This window comes from Harpegnathos saltator, unplaced genomic scaffold, assembly GCF_003227715.2.
Source record: "Harpegnathos saltator strain DR-91 unplaced genomic scaffold, Hsal_v8.6 scaffold833, whole genome shotgun sequence".
In the NCBI taxonomy this organism is placed as follows: domain Eukaryota; kingdom Metazoa; phylum Arthropoda; class Insecta; order Hymenoptera; family Formicidae; genus Harpegnathos; species Harpegnathos saltator.
In genome coordinates, this window is record NW_020230686.1 from 108,546 (window position 1) to 126,751 (window position 18,206).

The window sequence follows — 18,206 nt, forward strand, 5'->3', positions numbered from 1 at the left end:
AGAAATGTATAGTAATCTGTGATATATGTGCTAAAACACCTTCATGTAATGTTTATTTTATGTTTATATAGGACACGCTTGTTTTCGTAAGTAAATGAAGCACGCATGCCAGAAAGTTTAAATGATACATATACAGTGCGTCCCATTTTAAAGGATCCACTTAAATATCTCAGAAACACTGCGTTAAATCGAAAAATGTTTAAGACAAAAGTTGTTTGGCTTGAAGGGGGACATCAAATAGCGATAGCAGTTTGTTAATGAATGACACCACTTTTGAGATATTCACTAATCAATTTTCTTAAATAGAAATCCAATTTTTTATTATATTTTCTTTTTCTACCAATTAATTTGAACAACTTTTGTCTGAAACATATTTTATTTGCTTAATAAAATTTAAGATATATGAGGAAAACTTGGTATAATAACTTTTTCAACATTTAACTTACGTTATCTCGCGAACTATACGTCGAAAGAAAAAATAGTATTAGACTTTTTTATTTCATTTACTATAAAGAACATATTACTATAATAGTGTCCTAATTTTTGTAATAATATAATAGTAAAACTGTTGGTATTTCTAGGTCTAATGACGTCACAAAGTATGCATTGAATGTATGCCTGCTATTTCCAGCACGTCTGTCTATCTGGGTATTATTCAATACATTCTTTACTTCATTGGATGTATCATTTTCTAAACTAATTTCTTTATCTTTCACCATGTTACATACGGTATCTGATTTTGGTAATTCTGCTACATTGCAATGGCCATGATAGTTTAATTCACGTCTAATAAGTTGATTCTTTCGCCTGTTTGATAAGTGTTGAAAACTTTTTGACATTATCATGTCTTTCCTGTGAACATATTAATACTGAGAATAATTATATTTGTAACATAAAAATATATCCATTTAACAAATACTTATTTAATACACTGTACATTCAGAAGATATTTAACAGATATTGTGTTCCGTACGGCACGTGATGCCGTACGGAAAGTCGGTGCGAGTCAACGCTGCAAGGCGGGCGGCCTGGTGCCCGGGGCGTTCTCGCTGGCGGCGGGGGACTCGGGTTCTCGCGAGCGAGCGCGCGGGACCCCCACTAGGTCCAACCGCGGCCGCTACACGGCGCGGCTCGCGATTCCGCTGCCCGCGGGCAAGATTCGACCGCCCGGATATATAACCAGGCGCGCGATGCCTGGTCCTTGCCTTGTCTTGTCTTCTGCCTGGCCAGTTTAGGTAGCAAGTAGTGCTACGCGTTAGTGCATCGTGTACTGGTGATTACCGACGCGCTTCCTAGGGCGATCGGTATTTCGTTCAGATTCGAACCACTGCTCTATAGACTCTGCTGAGTTGAAGGTGGCGCCGATACACCCTGCTGGGTTGAGGCAAATGGTTCGAATCTTGTTTTGTGATCTCGGACTCTCACGGCGTTGCCGTGATCTTAGGAGCGACTCGACCGTCTCCTCGGAGCTTCGAGCTCCCTTATTGCCCAAGTGTCCGTAGGGGGGCCTTTGGCGGTTTTGGAGCGGCTCGGTCGCAGTCCAGAGCGTTCGCGCTCCGTCGTCCAAGTGTCCATTGGGAACTTGGTTTTCTCGCAGGAGCGACTTGGTCGTCCTGCGAGCCGGAGCTCTCGGAGCTCCGTTTCCACGCGTCCTCGGGACCGTGGTTGGCTATTGGCCATTACGCCCGGAAGGGCAGGCCATCCGAAACGACGGAGGTCGTTTCGTTGCACATCCTTGGCGTGCTTCGGGTGCCGCGCACCGTTGACGTCACGGACGTGTGTCCTGCGGGACTTGCGTAGGCGACGTTGTTTCGCTTGTATATAGCTACGTTTAGGTTCTTCTGCGTCGTTCTTCTGCGTTATTCTCTTCTGCGTTACTACTGCGTTTATTGCGTTCATTGCGTTTACACTGCGTGTCACTTTACGTCGGCACGTGCGCGTGCTTCTTCTCTCTTGTTCTCGTCGCCGTCCCTGGGCATGGCCCAGTCGGCGCGCGACGTTGCCTGATCAGCAGGGTCTATGGTCGCCTTACGAGGCCCCGGCCTTTGATCAGGACGACCGGACGGTCACCGAGCAGACTCGAGCGAGCCTAGACGCAGGCGGACGTCGCTCTGCGATCCCGTCCTTCCAGCCAGCTCTTCGGAGCTATCATATGTTCGGGCTAGTTCCGAACATATTGTGTATCGTATTCCCTTGAAACGTGGCAAAATGCTACAACATCCAACAAAATTACATATAATATGTGCATGTCAATTGTAACGCTAAGTACTTTTCATTATTAGTAAATATGTAGAAATGCAACTTCACCAAAAACCGTATTTCTTTTTCATAATCTATAAAACGTGCTACAAAAATTTATATATATACATTTTAAGACTGAAGTATAAGATGTTTTATCTAATGTAACCTAACTTCTCTGTATTTTGCTGTGACAAACTTTCTTGCTATTTAATTGATTTAGTTACATATTTTAATAAAACAAATAATAGAGGTTTGGAATAGCCAGAGTAAAGTAGCAAAGCAACAAGAGAGTTGGGACAAGAAAGTACTTTGCTAATTATCAGTTGCATAAAAGACAAAAAACCAATTGCAAAAGAACTTAACTCCCTTGTATTTTGCTGCAGCTATCCTATATTTCTCTTTGTTATTTATTTAACCTTTTTAAATAAAACATAGTACGGAGGTTTGGGACAGCCGCAGCAAAATACAAGGAAGTTAGGTTCAATTAGGTAAAGAACTTTATTCCCTCATCTTAAAATGTATATTTCTATTACATATAATATATATATTACATATATTTTTACATATATTATGTATATTACATATATATATATATTACATATATTACATATATTGCATATATTTTATGGCTTGTTTTATGACATGATTATTAAAAAAACGAGTATTTACAAAAAAGATTACCTTATTCAATTGTATCACAATTTCTTGTCTGTAAATCGTATCGTCTATAAAACCAAACGGGAGATCAGGAACGGCAGCTACACACAACTACACATTGCATTGTTCGAATAGGTTAAAGAGGATGCGTTCCGATATTCACTGCCAGTCCCGAAAATACATAGTTATAATATATAAATATCTACTATAATAAATAACTTATAATATAACTTATAATATAACTTAAACGTAACTAACATGAATAATCTTATGGAATATTATTGTAAATTAATAATTATTTATTTAATACTTGTAAAAATACAAATTCATTCAGATATTTTTCAATATAGTGTTATGTTTCTTCTACTATAAGTAATCTGTATATGTGTTTATGTATACACATATATACACGTATTCTTTGCAAACTTTATATTATTAATTTGTTAACTGTTTCATTTTACACATTTTTTTTCGTTGTCATATTTGAATGGATTAGTGTTGCTAGGCAACTACCATTTTTTAATAACCAATGAATGAGTGTTCCTGTCCAAAATGGCGACAACTGATTCCCCTTACGTCTTAGGAATCATACCCCTCATCCTCGGTGCCCACATATGCTCCCTCCATATCTTCTTACTTCCATGACTAATACTAATATAACATAACCTACCTACTTGTTATCGGCACGCAGTTCATGTATCGAGTAACGTGCGTTTTGTATTTATGCGTTATTCATACGTTTTCTTCTTTATGTGATTTTAATAATTAATCGGTAGTAATTGACTGTGTGTGTGGTCATATAGCAATATGAAGACATCGAATTCCTACAAAGTAATAAACGAGTGAGTGAGTGAGTGAGTGAGTGAGTGAGTGAGTGAGTGAGTGAGTGAGTGAGTGAGTGAGTGAGTGAGAGAGAGAGAGAGAGAAAGTGTGTGTGTGTGTGTTAACATCACGTTTTCACCCATCATACAAACGTAACAAACAGCTGATTGCAGTAAACATCCCTTGTAATCATCTGTGTCGGATGATCCCAAAGACGAGATCTACACCTCTGGTATGTAATTTTGAAAATAAATATATTAATTATTTCAGCATTATCTCAATTCAGTTTTAATTACGCCGAGAAAATATATATATATTCATATATACATGTTCATTTGGGAAAGTAGAAGAAATGAGGGAGAGTTGGGACAATATCATTTTCTTTTTAACAGTTGATAATATACATTGGAGTGAAATACAGCCGATGTATCATTTCTAGCAATCCTTATAGTATATATTAGCAGTAAAAAAATATAACCATAATATCCATAAAACGATTTACTGTCCATTCAACACATATATAAATACTTCAATCATTATTGTTGCAGCCTTTTTGTTGCAACAATCAATAAATAACTGCAAAATTTCCCTGATAGCAATTATAAAAATATGTAAGATCTGACAAGATAAGTTGTACGTCATATTAATTTTATTGATGGTTATTTGTTGAGTGCCATAGTAAATAAACAGAACAGTTGAAATATTTTACAAATATGTGCTTCATTAATTACAAGTTTTATGGATTGTCATTTTATGGATATTTCTTGTTACTATAAGAATTGTAGGTAAGGATTTCTTCTGACAAGACTTCGTTAGTCTTTGAGTATCTAAGAATCTTAATCATAGAAAATTATTTGAATAAATTGGTTTGTTATGAGGACACAATAACGTACAGGCCATAGAAACTATATAACTAATAAAAATCTATAACAACTAAAAAGGACGTTAAGCATTTATGTGTTTAGCGATATATATACTGCTTCGACGAAATTAGCCTTCATTGTCGATATTATCACGAGGAGCTGCTGCAACTTCTATACTTTTGCCGCATTTCTCAGGCGCGTGACGTAACCACTATTTAACAAAGGTGCAAATCAGTGCATTAGTGGCTTAAAATTTGTTGAAACTATTGTTGAAACACGTCTGAAAAACGAAGAAACAAGTTTTAGATCTTAGCATGCCGATGTCAGTAGTCATAAACTTTTGAAGATTCAAATCCGATATTTATTTGTTCACTTATATAAAACTTACCTATTACAATTGTACAAAAGCGCAGTTCGGAAAACTATTATTTGTTTCTTCTACCAAGCCAACTGAATATTTCCGCAAATTCAAGCACCAAGCTGCAACATGTTATGAACAGTATGTTTTACACTTTAGCTGCATAGTTTCTGTAACTGTTTTATCTATGGACAATTTTAACATTACTAAATGTATTTGGCAAAAACCACGTCTAAAAGTGTGACATTAACGAATTGCTTATAAAATAAATAATATATTATATTATAAATAAATATCGTACCAACTTAGCACGATTTCGTTCGTCCACTAAGAACGTCTCCAACGTCTGTAACATCCCATCGTTTCTCCAATGACACTGACCTTAACATATGTTGTCAATGACATCATTCTGAGCAATATGCAAAAGTTTTTAACTGTCACTCGATATTTGTTAAAAAGTTATTAACAAAAGAAGTTTCATTAATTGAGCGTAATTTTTCGACACTGTGTACATTCAGATGTGATAGATGAACTTTATACATATGTGAGCAGAGAAGAGGCTTCATATTTTTAGAAACACGTACTGTTTACAAACAAAACAAATGTTATTCACGTCGTTGTAGCGCTACCCACCTAAGTAGCGCTAAAAGTAAAAATAGAATAAAACATATTTAAGAAATTAAAAATGATCTCGACTTGAGAATAATATGTCGAAGGCTTGAGAATAGTATGTCGAAATCAACCAAGATTATCACCTTTTCCTTATTTCAAACTAAATTGACTTGTTTTGATAGTAAATTAGCTTAACTTTCACTTGTTAATTTTCGAGTCTTATGACTCGGAAAGTACTTAATAAAAAAAATATTTCATTATAATGTTTTGAAAAAGTCTGGGAGTGAGCTATAAGAATATGACATGAAAAATAGGGTCCCATTTAAAAAATTTAAACTGATTTTAACTTCACCTTGAGAAGATTATTCAAAGTCAAGTTCATCATATGGTCTCCTTGAAACCATGCAACTTTTATCTGAAACATTTGTATCTATCGAGCTCAGTTTTTAAGATATTCAGATCGACTTTTTACAATAGAACACCCCCTATATATATATATATATGTATATAATTATATATATATATATATAATTAGCTTAACTTTCACTTGTTAATTTTCGAGTCTTATGTATATATATATATATATGTATATATATATGATGAAACTTTATTTTGCATACTAATTTCATGTATTCTTCATCATTGGCAGTTTGAAATTTTTCAATATCTGCAACTGATGATATTGGCAACAATTGTAGCTTCTCGGGTACATGCCTACGACTATTGCTCATCTGCGTTAATAGTTTGTTCAACTTTTGGTGTATTTTTCTGTAAAAAGCATAATATATATAAATAATATAAAATCTGTAAAAAGCATAATATATACAAATAATATAATAATATGTTAGGATATAAAATGACTAACATTGTTTATGTACGTAATGCGTTTTAAACTTACTGAACTTCCAACTAAATTGATGTTACAATTGAAGCAAACTTTGCCGCAAAGCTTCATCGAAATGTGATTTTAGCACTCTTGGCTATCTGGGTACTTATACTCATATAGCACAGCAATGCTTAAAAGTGCTTCCAAAATGTTTTTTCAACGCTACTGTATGCTACATGGATATATATTCATTAGAAGATAAATGTGAATAAAATAAGGAAAGAAATGTTTCATTTATAATAAAATATAGTAATAAATATTTAATCTTAATGTATATGCTTGTACGTTGTGTATGTGTGTGTGTGAGTATTATCTAGAGAAAACTCTGATAGAAATCGGATAGACGTCTAAAAAACATCAATTCGATCTCCCATTTTTCTTGGGATATGCACATCATAATTGAAACTTGATAGGTGAGAATAATAACTATAAAATAATAATTCATGTAACAAAAATAATATAAAAATGCAAACGATTTCACTAACAAAGCGTTGAAAATAAACAGATTTTATGTCATTATAACCTTAACAGTTATGATGATAAAAAAAATATATATAATGTTATAACAGTTATAAAATACAAATGAGAAATAAGACATCATTTAAGAATAAAAGAAGTTTTACAACTTACTTTATTTCTGTTTGGCATGATGTTTCTTGCAAAAAAGTGATTATGTTCACTAAATTTGATTGCCACCATATGCCGCGTGTGCACTTGGAAATAACGAGAAATGATTTCAGTTCAATTCAGTTCAATTCGGTATATAGCTTTAGGTAGAAGAGTGCACCCATACGCCGTTCTCCGGGAAATGATTTCAGCGAAACCTAAAGATGCTTTTAAAACCCATCTACAATAGCTGCAAGAATAAGGTTCTAAGCGTAAGCAGTAAGGAATAGACCAACCATAATCGATTATTCTTATAATAATCGATTGTAGTTGATCTATTCCTTACTGCTTACGCTTAGAACCTTATTCTTGCAGCCATTATAGATGAGCCTTTAGGCCAGGTCTACCATATATGTTGTAAGCTGTAAGCCGTAAGAACTGACCAATTATAGCCGATTATTTTTGTAATAATCGACTGTGATTCGCCAATTCTTACGGCTTACAATTTACGACATATATTTTAGATCAGGCCTAAAAGCTCGTCTATATTAGCTGTAAGAATAAGGGCCAGAGCACGAACTTTTGCATAACGCATAATATACAACGCATAAGGGAATCAACCAATCAAAGTTCTTCATTTCTATCTTGAGTAGGGAAATGAAAAAACTAATTGGTTTATTCTCTTATGCGTTATGTATTATGTGTTATGCAAAAGCCTGTGCTCTTGCCCTAAGGCTGTAAAGTTGCAAGACACGAAATGAAATATTTTTATTCGTTGACAGCTTACGTTACAGCCTTACAGCCTTACTCTTTCAGCTATTGTAGACGAGCTTTTAGATGGGACAGTCAGAACGTTGAGTGTCAAGCAATTATCCAATGATAGCATTCTATGTAGAAATGAGAGTTCTTATTGGATAAAACTCGACGCTCGACGCTGGAAAATAAACATGCCACAAAAATAACTAATAAAGATTAATTCCATAATCTCAACAATATATATAACAACAAAAATATATAATAACTATATATAATAATAACTATATAATAATAAGAATATAAAGCTATATAATAATATAAAGAATCTATACACGAGTATATCCAAGCAATGCTATGTACAATGAGACCTCTTTTAATTCATGCACTAATAATATAAAGCTATATAATAACATAAGCTATATAATAATAATATATATAACAATAAACATATATAATAATAAATATAAAAAAAAATATATATATTCCGGTTTCATAGCATGTGACGCCTTCCGGTTCCCTGTCTCTATCCTATTCGGTCATTCCAATCCCCTTATTAGTGATTTTTTTCTGACATGGCTTTTTGAATACTACCCATCCACGCCTTCTTCTCTCTAGCTATATATATATATATATATGTGTGTGTGTGTGTGTGTGTATATGTGTGTGTGTAGAAATAAATATATAATAATAACTATATGATAATAACAATATGAAGTTATATAATAATATAAAGAATATATATATATATATACATATATATATAGTTACTTTGTTGCTTTATACTATTCCCTATCCTTTGCGTTTTTATTATAACTGTTATATCCATCTTCATCTCCGTTATACCCCTTTCTACATCTTCCATCATCCCTCTCAAACCACTGTACGTTCCATGTTCCATGTCCCAAAATTCATTGTGCTTTTTCGTTTCCGTATTTGTCTCCGTAACCATCCATCCGAATTCCGAGGCTTATTACAAAGATTTTTTGCCATCTTCCTTTTTACAAGTAGTGGATTGCAAGTCCCCCGACCTGGAGAACCAGGTATTTGTATTCAAGGTTCCTTCTTTTAGCCTTCGATAAGCAAATATCCATCTACAAGGCAGTAGCTTTGCCAGACAAAAACTCTTACCGAGTGCTATCATTCGGGCCAGATGAACCCTGGTTTTTTACGTGGTTATTATTGTTCCCCTTCACCTGGCTTAGGACAGGCTTTGGTGAGTTTAAAAATATATAATAATAACTATATAATAATATAAAAAAAAAATATATATATATATAGTTACCTTGTTGCTCTATACTATTCCCTTTCTTTTGTGTTTTTATTATAACTGTTATATCCATCTTCGTTATACTCCTTTCTACATCTTCCATTATCCCTCTCAAACCACTGTACGTTCCATGTTCCATGCTCCAAAATTCAATGTGCTTTGCGTTTCCGTATTTGTCTCCGTAACCATCTATCCGAATTCCGAGGCTTATTACAAGGATTTTTTGGCATCTTCCCTTTTACAAGTAGTGGATTGCAAGTCCCCCAACCTGGAGAACTAAGTATTTTTATTCAAGGTTCCTTCCTTTAGCCTTCGATAAGCAAATATCCATCTACAAGGCAGTAGCTTTGCCAGACAAAAACCCTTACCGAGTGCTATCATTCGGGCCAGAGGAACCCTGGTTTTTTTACGAGGTTATTATTCTTCCCCTTCACCTGGCTTAGGACAGGCTTTGGTGAGTTTAAAAATATATAATAATAACTATATAATAATAACAATATGAAGTTATATAATAATATAAAGAATATATATATATATATATATATAGTTACCTTGTTGCTCTATACTATTCCTTTTCTTTTGTGTTTTTATTATAACTGTTATATCCATCTTCATCTCCGTTATACCCCTTTCTGCATCTTCCATCATCCCTCTCAAACCACTGTACGTTCCATGTTCCATGTCCCAAAATTCATTGTGCTTTTTCGTTTCCGTATTTATCTCCGTAACCATCCATCCGAATTCCGAGGCTTATTACAAGGATTTTTTGCCATCTTCCTTTTTACAAGTAGTGGATTGCAAGTCCCCCAACCTGGAGAACCAGGTATTTTTATTCAAGGTTCCTTCCTTTAGCCTTCGATAAGCAAATATCCATCTACAAGGCAGTAGCTTTGCCAGACAAATACCCTTACCGAGTGCTATCATTCGGGCCAGATGAACCCTGGTTTTTTTACGTGGTTATTATTGTTCCCCTTCACCTGGCTTAGGACAGGCTTTGGTGAGTTTAAAAATATATAATAATAACTATATAATAATAACAATATGAAGTTATATAATAATATAAAGAATATATACGCGAGTATACCCAAGCAATGCTATGTATAATGAGACTTCTTTTAATTTATGTAATTATAAATAATAAATACATGTGATGCTGTGCTAGTCTGTCTTCCGCCTTCCTGTCAACATGACCGTTCCATTGTCTATGACGCATCCTCACCCATATGACAACGTCGTTAATGTTATTCCGGTGTCGCAGTTTGGCATTTCTCATCCTGTCCAATTCTAGAACCAAGAGATGGTCAGATCCCACATTGGCAGACGTAATAAAAATATATAACTATATAATAATAACAATATAAAGCTAAATAATAATATAAAATATGTATACGCAAGTATATCCAAGCAATATTATGTATAATGAAGAAACTTCTTTTGATTCATATAATAATAATATAAAGCTATATAACAATAATACAAATGAAGAATATTTAAGCAAAGAGAATGTGTTGGTCATAGTAATGATATATATAACGACATATTTACTTATTGCTTTCATTTCGAGACAAAGGGATTCATATTGAATTAAACAGGGCCTACTGAACAAGGAAACTTGTTTCAATTCCTCCTTTCCGTTATGTTTGTTTTTATTTATTTGTTTTCACAATTGACCATCATTTTTCTTCCTCGGATAATTTGGAGACATTTTTTAATTCCTGTAATAAATTTTCACAATTAGCACTTGAAACAAAGATGTGTTTCGTTTGTCAGATATATTTAATTTGTTTTATTTTATTAAGCATCATAATAAATATAAAGATAACTAGTACTAATAATTTTTATCTGGAAAATTGTGCACTGTATAGCGTTTGAATTTAAATATATGTGTTGATATATTTTTCCCTCCAATGATAATAGAAATAATCATATCGAAAATGCTGCATAAAACGATGCTCTTAGTACCAACAGAATTTTCTTTTATGTTTGACCTGTTCTGATGTTATAAATTCTTATCGATGTACACAAACGATTATGAATATATTTAGGTTAGATATCAAGATGTACTCTTAAGGTTCAAAGTTCAAAGTTCAATAGATGGCTCCGAGCAGAGCAGTTCTACTCCAACGCCAATCATCGATGTTAGGTGAATATTACGAAATAGAGACAATGCGGTCCTCACAATAAAAACTGTGCGCAGTTACGAGAACCACATCTAACCGCTACGAAGGCGAACAAAAGACTAAGTACTCCAAGGTCCGTAAGTAGAGGAACGGAACAAAGTCAGATCCTCTCACGGCCGCCATTTTGGAACCAGAGAATCTGTGTTGGTGTACATGATACTATGTACGTGTAGTATTATAGTTTAGTTGTGTGAGTGAACAGGTAATCAAAACATAGTTTAAGATGTAGTCAGAAGTAATCAAAATATAGTTTAAACACATTCCAAAATATCAGTGAGAATTTTAAGAAGAAAAACGGTTACAATGCCGATTACAGTACAAAAATTGCAAAAAGCGGAAATAATTTTTGACCTGACGGTATATGGTTAATCAGCTGAGTTACGATTGCCGCTATTTTTGAGCCAAATCGTGTAAAGTGGATGAGAGAATCTTCGTTCCGTTCCTCTATTTACGAATCTTGGGATACTCTTAGAAAAGGAGTGATGAGATCATAGGCTTATATAGATAGACTGCGCATCCTTATGGGCGTGCTGAAGACTACATTAGAGGACAGAGTTATTGCGTGAGAGAAGCTCTCTCTCTCTCGCTCTGTATTAGGAGAGAGAAGAAAACGACACAAGGGGAAAGGTAACGTCGGGTGCAGTCCAGCGACCGCTACAAATGCTTCCAAGTGTTTCTCTGTCCTATTCTATTTTCCGGATAAGTCGTAACAATGATTAAAGCAACCCATGGACCTAAGAATCTATGGACAGAGCGCTAAGCATATAGGTTGGAAAATATGCGGAAAGGGGGGCATAGCGCTGTCTCTTTCTACAATAGGATACCGTCGGGTGTTTCCGTCACACACACGATGATTTCCAAAAGACTTATATATGCCATATTCGTTAATTTCGGAATTAAGATACGTAATCTGAATCGTTTCTAGTCGTTAATTTAATGAAATATAGATGTATATTCAACATAAATAACATTAACACACACTAAACATCTAAACTTACTTTAAATATACTTATATATAACATACTATATATAATATATATATATATAATAATACTTATATATAATATATATATAATAATACTTATATATAAGATATATAGTATGTAATATTGCATATCACAGCAGTATTATAATAATACTGTTGTAATATTACGTGCATATATTTGGATATATTCGGATTATATCTTTTATTAATATTTGGGAGATATCTTTTATTAATAAAATAATAATTATTGTATATATATATATATATTGTCCCTTAAATAATGTAAGCTTATTATAATATTGTCTTTCAGTTTCATATTATATGTTTTCATATTATATTCTTTAAGAAAATGACAAATGCGAGTTTTTATATAAGTTTTCATGAATACCCTTATCAAATAAGTACGATGATTTTCCAGAGGTTCGTGGTTTTTCATGTGATCATTTAATTGTTGAAAAATGTTACTGCCTATAAATTCTTCTATAATATCATTTGCAAATGCATTATTTTGATATTTATGTGTTAGCAATTTACCGTGATTTTTCAATAGCGTTTTGATGGCTTTCTCTGTATTTCTGCATATAAATGTAACGTCTGCAGATGGATGTAACAGATACCCACGTGATTTACTTTGTATTAGGGCATGGTATGTTGTCTCTTCCGACGTAGTCAATAATACTTTTAAATACTCAGTACATTGTAGAGTTTTTTGAATTTTTCGTACGATAAATCCAGCTATATAAACAATAATGTTAATACCAAATTCTGTGGTATAAGATATATTTTCTAAATAATCATGGCTTTCGTCTGTATGAAATATATCAATCCAATGATGTAATGAAGATGGTGAACTGTTATTAATAACATCGACTGCTTTCTTTGCTGAAGATACATTTAAAATTGGTATTTCTTCCAATGCTATACATTTTCCTGTCGAGGGTGCTGATACTTCTGTATGAATAATAATTTTTTTAAAAGCAGATTTAAATTGTCTTACTGTAGGGTTGTTGTTAAAACCATTATGTGACCGAATAACACCAAAAAACATTTCGAGGTGATCTTGACTTAATTTATATGTTGGTATATATGTTAAAATATTTTCTTTTTTGGAAACCTCTTCGAATAAAGTGAGTAAACTTTTAATGTCAACTACAAAGCCAAGAAAACCAGTTTTTTTTTCGAATCTAAAACTTTAATAACTTTATTTGAAGAGAACCGTAATTGTAGACCGTATATATAATCAAAAGTGTCTTCAAGTTTTTATTTGATTTGTTCATAATTGTCAGAATTAATTGGTTTTAAAAATCCATATTGCTTCATAGATTTAAAATTGAAAATGTCGAATAAATCATTAAATGGTTTGAAAAATTTAATTGTGATAGCGGAACCTTGGAAAGCTTTCAACTTTAAAGAATCTTTACAAAAAGTAAGCGCATCAGCAATTGATTGACTCAAAAGCTGCGCTGCTAATTTAACCTTCGTTTTTTGTTTTGTGTACTCAATATGTCTTATACTTAATTTGTTGCTTAAATGAAATCCTTCGGCTGTCTGTAGCTTATAAAGTTCTTTCAAATACTGCCATTCAATTTCTTCTCCATTGTTATCTATTAAATTTTTAGATGCTCCTAATGTATTTCTTACTAATTTTAACATGTGACTGGCATCAAGAAAAGCAAATATTTTCTTCTTCGTTGATAAATGCTGAAAATATGTTTTAAAATTATCTATTTCAAAGTTACATCCTAAAGTTTTCAGTGCAATAAAATTAGTTGTCGTGTCATCAAACGTTACACATATAATTTGAAAGTTAATTTCATGCAAAGCAATCAAGCATTGATTTATTAAATTAGCTTTTTTTCGGCATTAATACCATTAATTAGGTAATAAGCGATAGGTACTTCCAATTTTCGTTTAAACAAACCACACAAAAAACTAGAACTTCTTTGGCTATCAATGCACCATCGCTTTCAATATTATTGCCAAAATCAACATATCCCAAAATAGTACCAGAGCTATACTCTACATGCTGACGTATAGCCATCTCATCAAACATTAATGCTCCAATTAGTTGATAAGATGAATTTGTGACGTGACATTTTATTAGTTGAAGTGACTCGGAGTTTATTCCCGGTTCACCATGCACCGAAGTATACCATGATGAAAGAGTTTTTGCATGCGGCAAGCAATTGTTAAATTTTTGTCTAACATAATTATATGCATGAGGAGAGTAGTAATATAGCGTGAGAGCAAAGCGATGTAATTCGAGCTCATACAAACGAGGAACTTTCAATTTTTTATTCAAGCATATTTGTCGATTTAGTAAATTCTTATTCCACGCACTTAAATTTCCAATAACTTCCAAGTCTTCCAATGATAACAGGTTTTTTCCTTTTAAAGAACGTAAAACTCTATCTATAGTTTTAATTCTTTTTTTGTACCGCATTTGTTGTTTTTCAGATTTGTATAGTTCTCGGCGAATTGACTGTATTTTCCGTCTATGTACTTCTCGAATTCACTTCTTATTTGGAGAGTTGAACAATCTTTTTGGTGTAATAGAGGTCGATGCATCTATCTTTAGTGTACTACAAATTAGAATACTAACCGGTGTCATAACCTAAAAAATAAAAATTTTAAGTTTTTGTGCTAACATTTCAACATATTTTAATACAATTTTAATATAATATACTGAAATATTTAAAACACAATTAGTGATGTGATGATATGAAAATATCTAGTAGTTTTAGTATAAAAATATGTAACATTTTTTCACAACTATGCTATACTATTTTCATAAACATTTTCATTTCTTGGAATTATATGAAATTGATATTTTCTGTGAAGCAAGATAAGATAATGTTTTATGTTTGCATAAGATCAACAAAAATTCTCCATGACTTACTGTCAATATTGAAGATTTTGGTGTCCCATATATTTTTTCCGATACACTGGCAGAAATATTCGCAGATACATCAACGCTTGCAGATATGTTGATACTTGTGTTTCTTTATGTATTGGGTTATCCGGAAAGTTCGTGCCGATTTTGAAGGAAAATTGAAACACAGGGGATTTAAATTTTAGTATACATTTATTAAATTATATAGGTGCCATTGTTCCTTGTTATTGTGCCATGTTCTACAACCTTTCTCCATCTTTCAGGCAACTTGAAAATTCGGTCCTTCCAGCATCTCTCAGGTTTTTCAGCGAAAAACTTTCCTACGTGATTTTTTATCTCGACCAAAGAGTTGAAGTTTTTTCCATTAAGAGAATTTTGTAATGATCGAAATAGGTGGAAATCAGAAGGCGCGAGTGAATCTGGTGAATATGGTGGATGGGATAGAACATCCCAACCGAGCTCCAACAACTTTTGTCGAGTCATCAAAGATACATGAGGCCGTGCATTGTCCTGATGAAACACGACGTCCTTCCGATTCGCTATTTCTGGACGTTTTTGTTCAATTACTGTCTTTAATTCGTCTAATTGGGAACAATACTTCTCTAAATTTATCGTCTCGTTGTTTGGTAAAAGCTCATAATACAGGATCCCTTTCCAATCCCACTAGACACAGAGCATGACCTTCTTTGGATGAAGACCGGCTTTTGGGATGGCTAAAGGTGGTTCATTCCGCTTTCGCCAAGATCTTTTTCGCTCAACATTATTATAAATGATCCATTTTTCATTCGAAAAATTGCACCGCGCCTGTCATCACAGCGATAAACAAGTTTATTGACCGCTTCATAATTAGCCGCTCTTCATGAAAGCATTTCAGCATGGATGTGGATCTCTTTGGGCGCCTTGGATTTTTTCAAATCGGATTACTAGGAGCAGATTCAATAATATATATATAATATATAATAATATATATATATATAATATATATTATGTGTTGCGGAGTAGCCAAAAATAAGAGACCGAGATTTTTTTATATGCATAATAATATAATATATATGATAATATATATATAATATATATGATAATCTATATATAATATATATTATATTATATGTTGTGGAATAGCTAAAAATAAGAGACACGTTTTTTTATACATGCTCAATTTCATATTTAGGGATTTTAAATCCTTGCAAGGTATATCGGTATACCTGGTTTTCAAAGAGTATATTTCAAAAACTATAAAAAATACAAATGTTTCAAATAAAAGTTATATGGTTTATGACGCTCCTTACAACTGTGTAGTTAGATTTCTTAAAAATATTATATTTTTTTATATTCCCCTCCCACCATCTTTATTTTTGCAAATTGAAAATTGTTATAATGACAAGAATTGTAACATTCTTTAAGCTGAATTCAACCATATAGAGCTTAATTTTGTTAAGTGAAGTTATGATCAGCTTTTTGAGGTTAGGTAAAGCTAGCAATTGTCCAATTCTGACCTCGGATTCGGATTCAGCGGATCAAAATACATAAGAACATACTTGTCCGGTTTTAGGCACCGATCACTTTTTTTGTGGGGCTGTGTTATCTTTAAAATGATTCGTCGTATGAAAAGAATGATAAGGTCATATTGAGAATTGTTAACATATTTTGCATTCACACAAGTTTTGCGCATACAAATGTAGATCGTCTTTTGGAAACCATGCTTAGGGCGGTATAGGAATCTTATATTTAAGACAATCGTAAAATGTCAACGGCAGAGGTATTGCTGCCACACATTCTCGGCTAGAGTATCGGAGATACACAGCTTTCCGGTCAAGCCTACCTTACCAGACTTATCATACAAATATTGATCAGCGATGCGGATGCTAAACGATAAAGAAACATTTCCGAAAGGATCCGACATTCCGTCAACTCTACGACGATTTCTTGTCAAAATATGAGGCTCTGAGTCACATGTCGGCTGACGCTTCCCAGTCGGAGTCAGGAGTGCACTTGGACTGCATCCTGCTGTATCATGATATGTTCAAGCAATCCGGCACGTCCACCAAGCTGCGAGTCGTCTTCAAGAGCTCTTAGAAGACATGTGAGGGGCATTCGTTCAACGACTGCCTCTTGATCAGACCAAGCCTTCTCCCGCGCCTGGCGGATCTCTTAATGCGCTGGCGACATCATCGTTACATCTTCGTAACTGACGTGGAGAATATGTACCGTCAGATTTTGATATACGAGGAGGACCGCGATCTTCAAAGGATCCTGTAGCGGCAAAGGTTTAGGCGTATCGTCTGAACATCGTCATCTATGGCCTAGCTTGCGCGCCGTTATTGGCCATCTAGACGCTGCGGAGATTGGCTGACGACGAAGAACCCAGGTTTCCTCTAGGAGCGGCCATGTAGGACGACATCTACGTCGCTGACATTCTCACTGGGGCTTTTACAATGCGCGAGGCCTTGGAGGTGCGCTGCCAGCTGAAGGAGATATGCACGGCGGGCGGGTTTCAGATACTAAAATAGGCAGTTAACCACGAGCAGCTGATTGCAGATGTTCTAGCGGATCAGTGGGCGATGCATGGTGTTCGAGCCTGGCGAGTTACAGAGAGTCACTCTACTTTGGACTTGGAGTAGAGGCCGAGCGATATCTTTTCCTTTGTGATTTGACCATTCGAGAAGGATGTTACCACGAAGCGCATCATCTTATCGCAGACTTCTTGCCTCTTCGATTCACTCGGATGAATATCCTCCGTCACTGTGAGGGCTAAGTGCATCATCTAAACAACATGGCTGAAGCGAATCGGTTGGGATGAGCCACTGCCGGCTGGAGACGTTGCTGCTTGGGAGGCGTTTCGCGCGGAGCTTCCTTTCCTGTGTGAACTCCACATCCCGCGAACGATCGACGCCAAGCTGTCAATTTGCACAGCGGAGCTCCATAGCTTCGCTGATGCCTCAGAGCTCGTATATACTGCGGTGCTCTATCTAAGGATAACAGCTTTTGTCCATCATGCTTTTGTGCGCCAAATCTAAAAAGGCCTTGTTGAGGCGGCTTTCGCTGCCGCGACTGGAGCTATGTGCCGCGTCTTTGCTACG

The 18,206-nt window shown here is 34.4% G+C and overlaps 3 long non-coding RNA genes across 7 annotated transcripts; all 3 read right to left on the minus strand.

Annotated features, from left to right (window-relative positions):
* Positions 1-4,442: 4,442 nt before the first annotated feature.
* On the minus strand, positions 4,443-5,673 carry LOC105187136 (uncharacterized). Its single transcript, XR_850084.3, has 3 exons — positions 5,243-5,673; positions 4,972-5,063; positions 4,443-4,863 (listed from the first exon to the last, which is right to left on the minus strand). It is a non-coding gene; the product is annotated as an uncharacterized LOC105187136 (long non-coding RNA).
* Positions 5,674-6,181: 508 nt separating this feature from the next.
* Positions 6,182-7,325, minus strand: LOC112590484 (uncharacterized). The gene is made up of 3 exons (XR_003114255.1): positions 7,070-7,325; positions 6,452-6,611; positions 6,182-6,321 (listed from the first exon to the last, which is right to left on the minus strand). It is a non-coding gene; the product is annotated as an uncharacterized LOC112590484 (long non-coding RNA).
* Positions 7,326-8,575: 1,250 nt separating this feature from the next.
* On the minus strand, positions 8,576-12,119 carry LOC105187137 (uncharacterized). 5 transcript variants are annotated; one of them, XR_003114251.1, is made up of 9 exons: positions 11,248-12,119; positions 10,614-10,783; positions 10,214-10,352; positions 9,980-10,049; positions 9,620-9,879; positions 9,437-9,506; positions 9,084-9,336; positions 8,930-8,998; positions 8,576-8,829 (listed from the first exon to the last, which is right to left on the minus strand). It is a non-coding gene; the product is annotated as an uncharacterized LOC105187137 (long non-coding RNA). The 5 variants fall into 5 exon arrangements; XR_003114253.1 differs by having other exon boundaries at positions 8,576-8,998; positions 9,980-10,045; XR_003114254.1 differs by having other exon boundaries at positions 8,576-8,994.
* Positions 12,120-18,206: the final 6,087 nt, after the last annotated feature.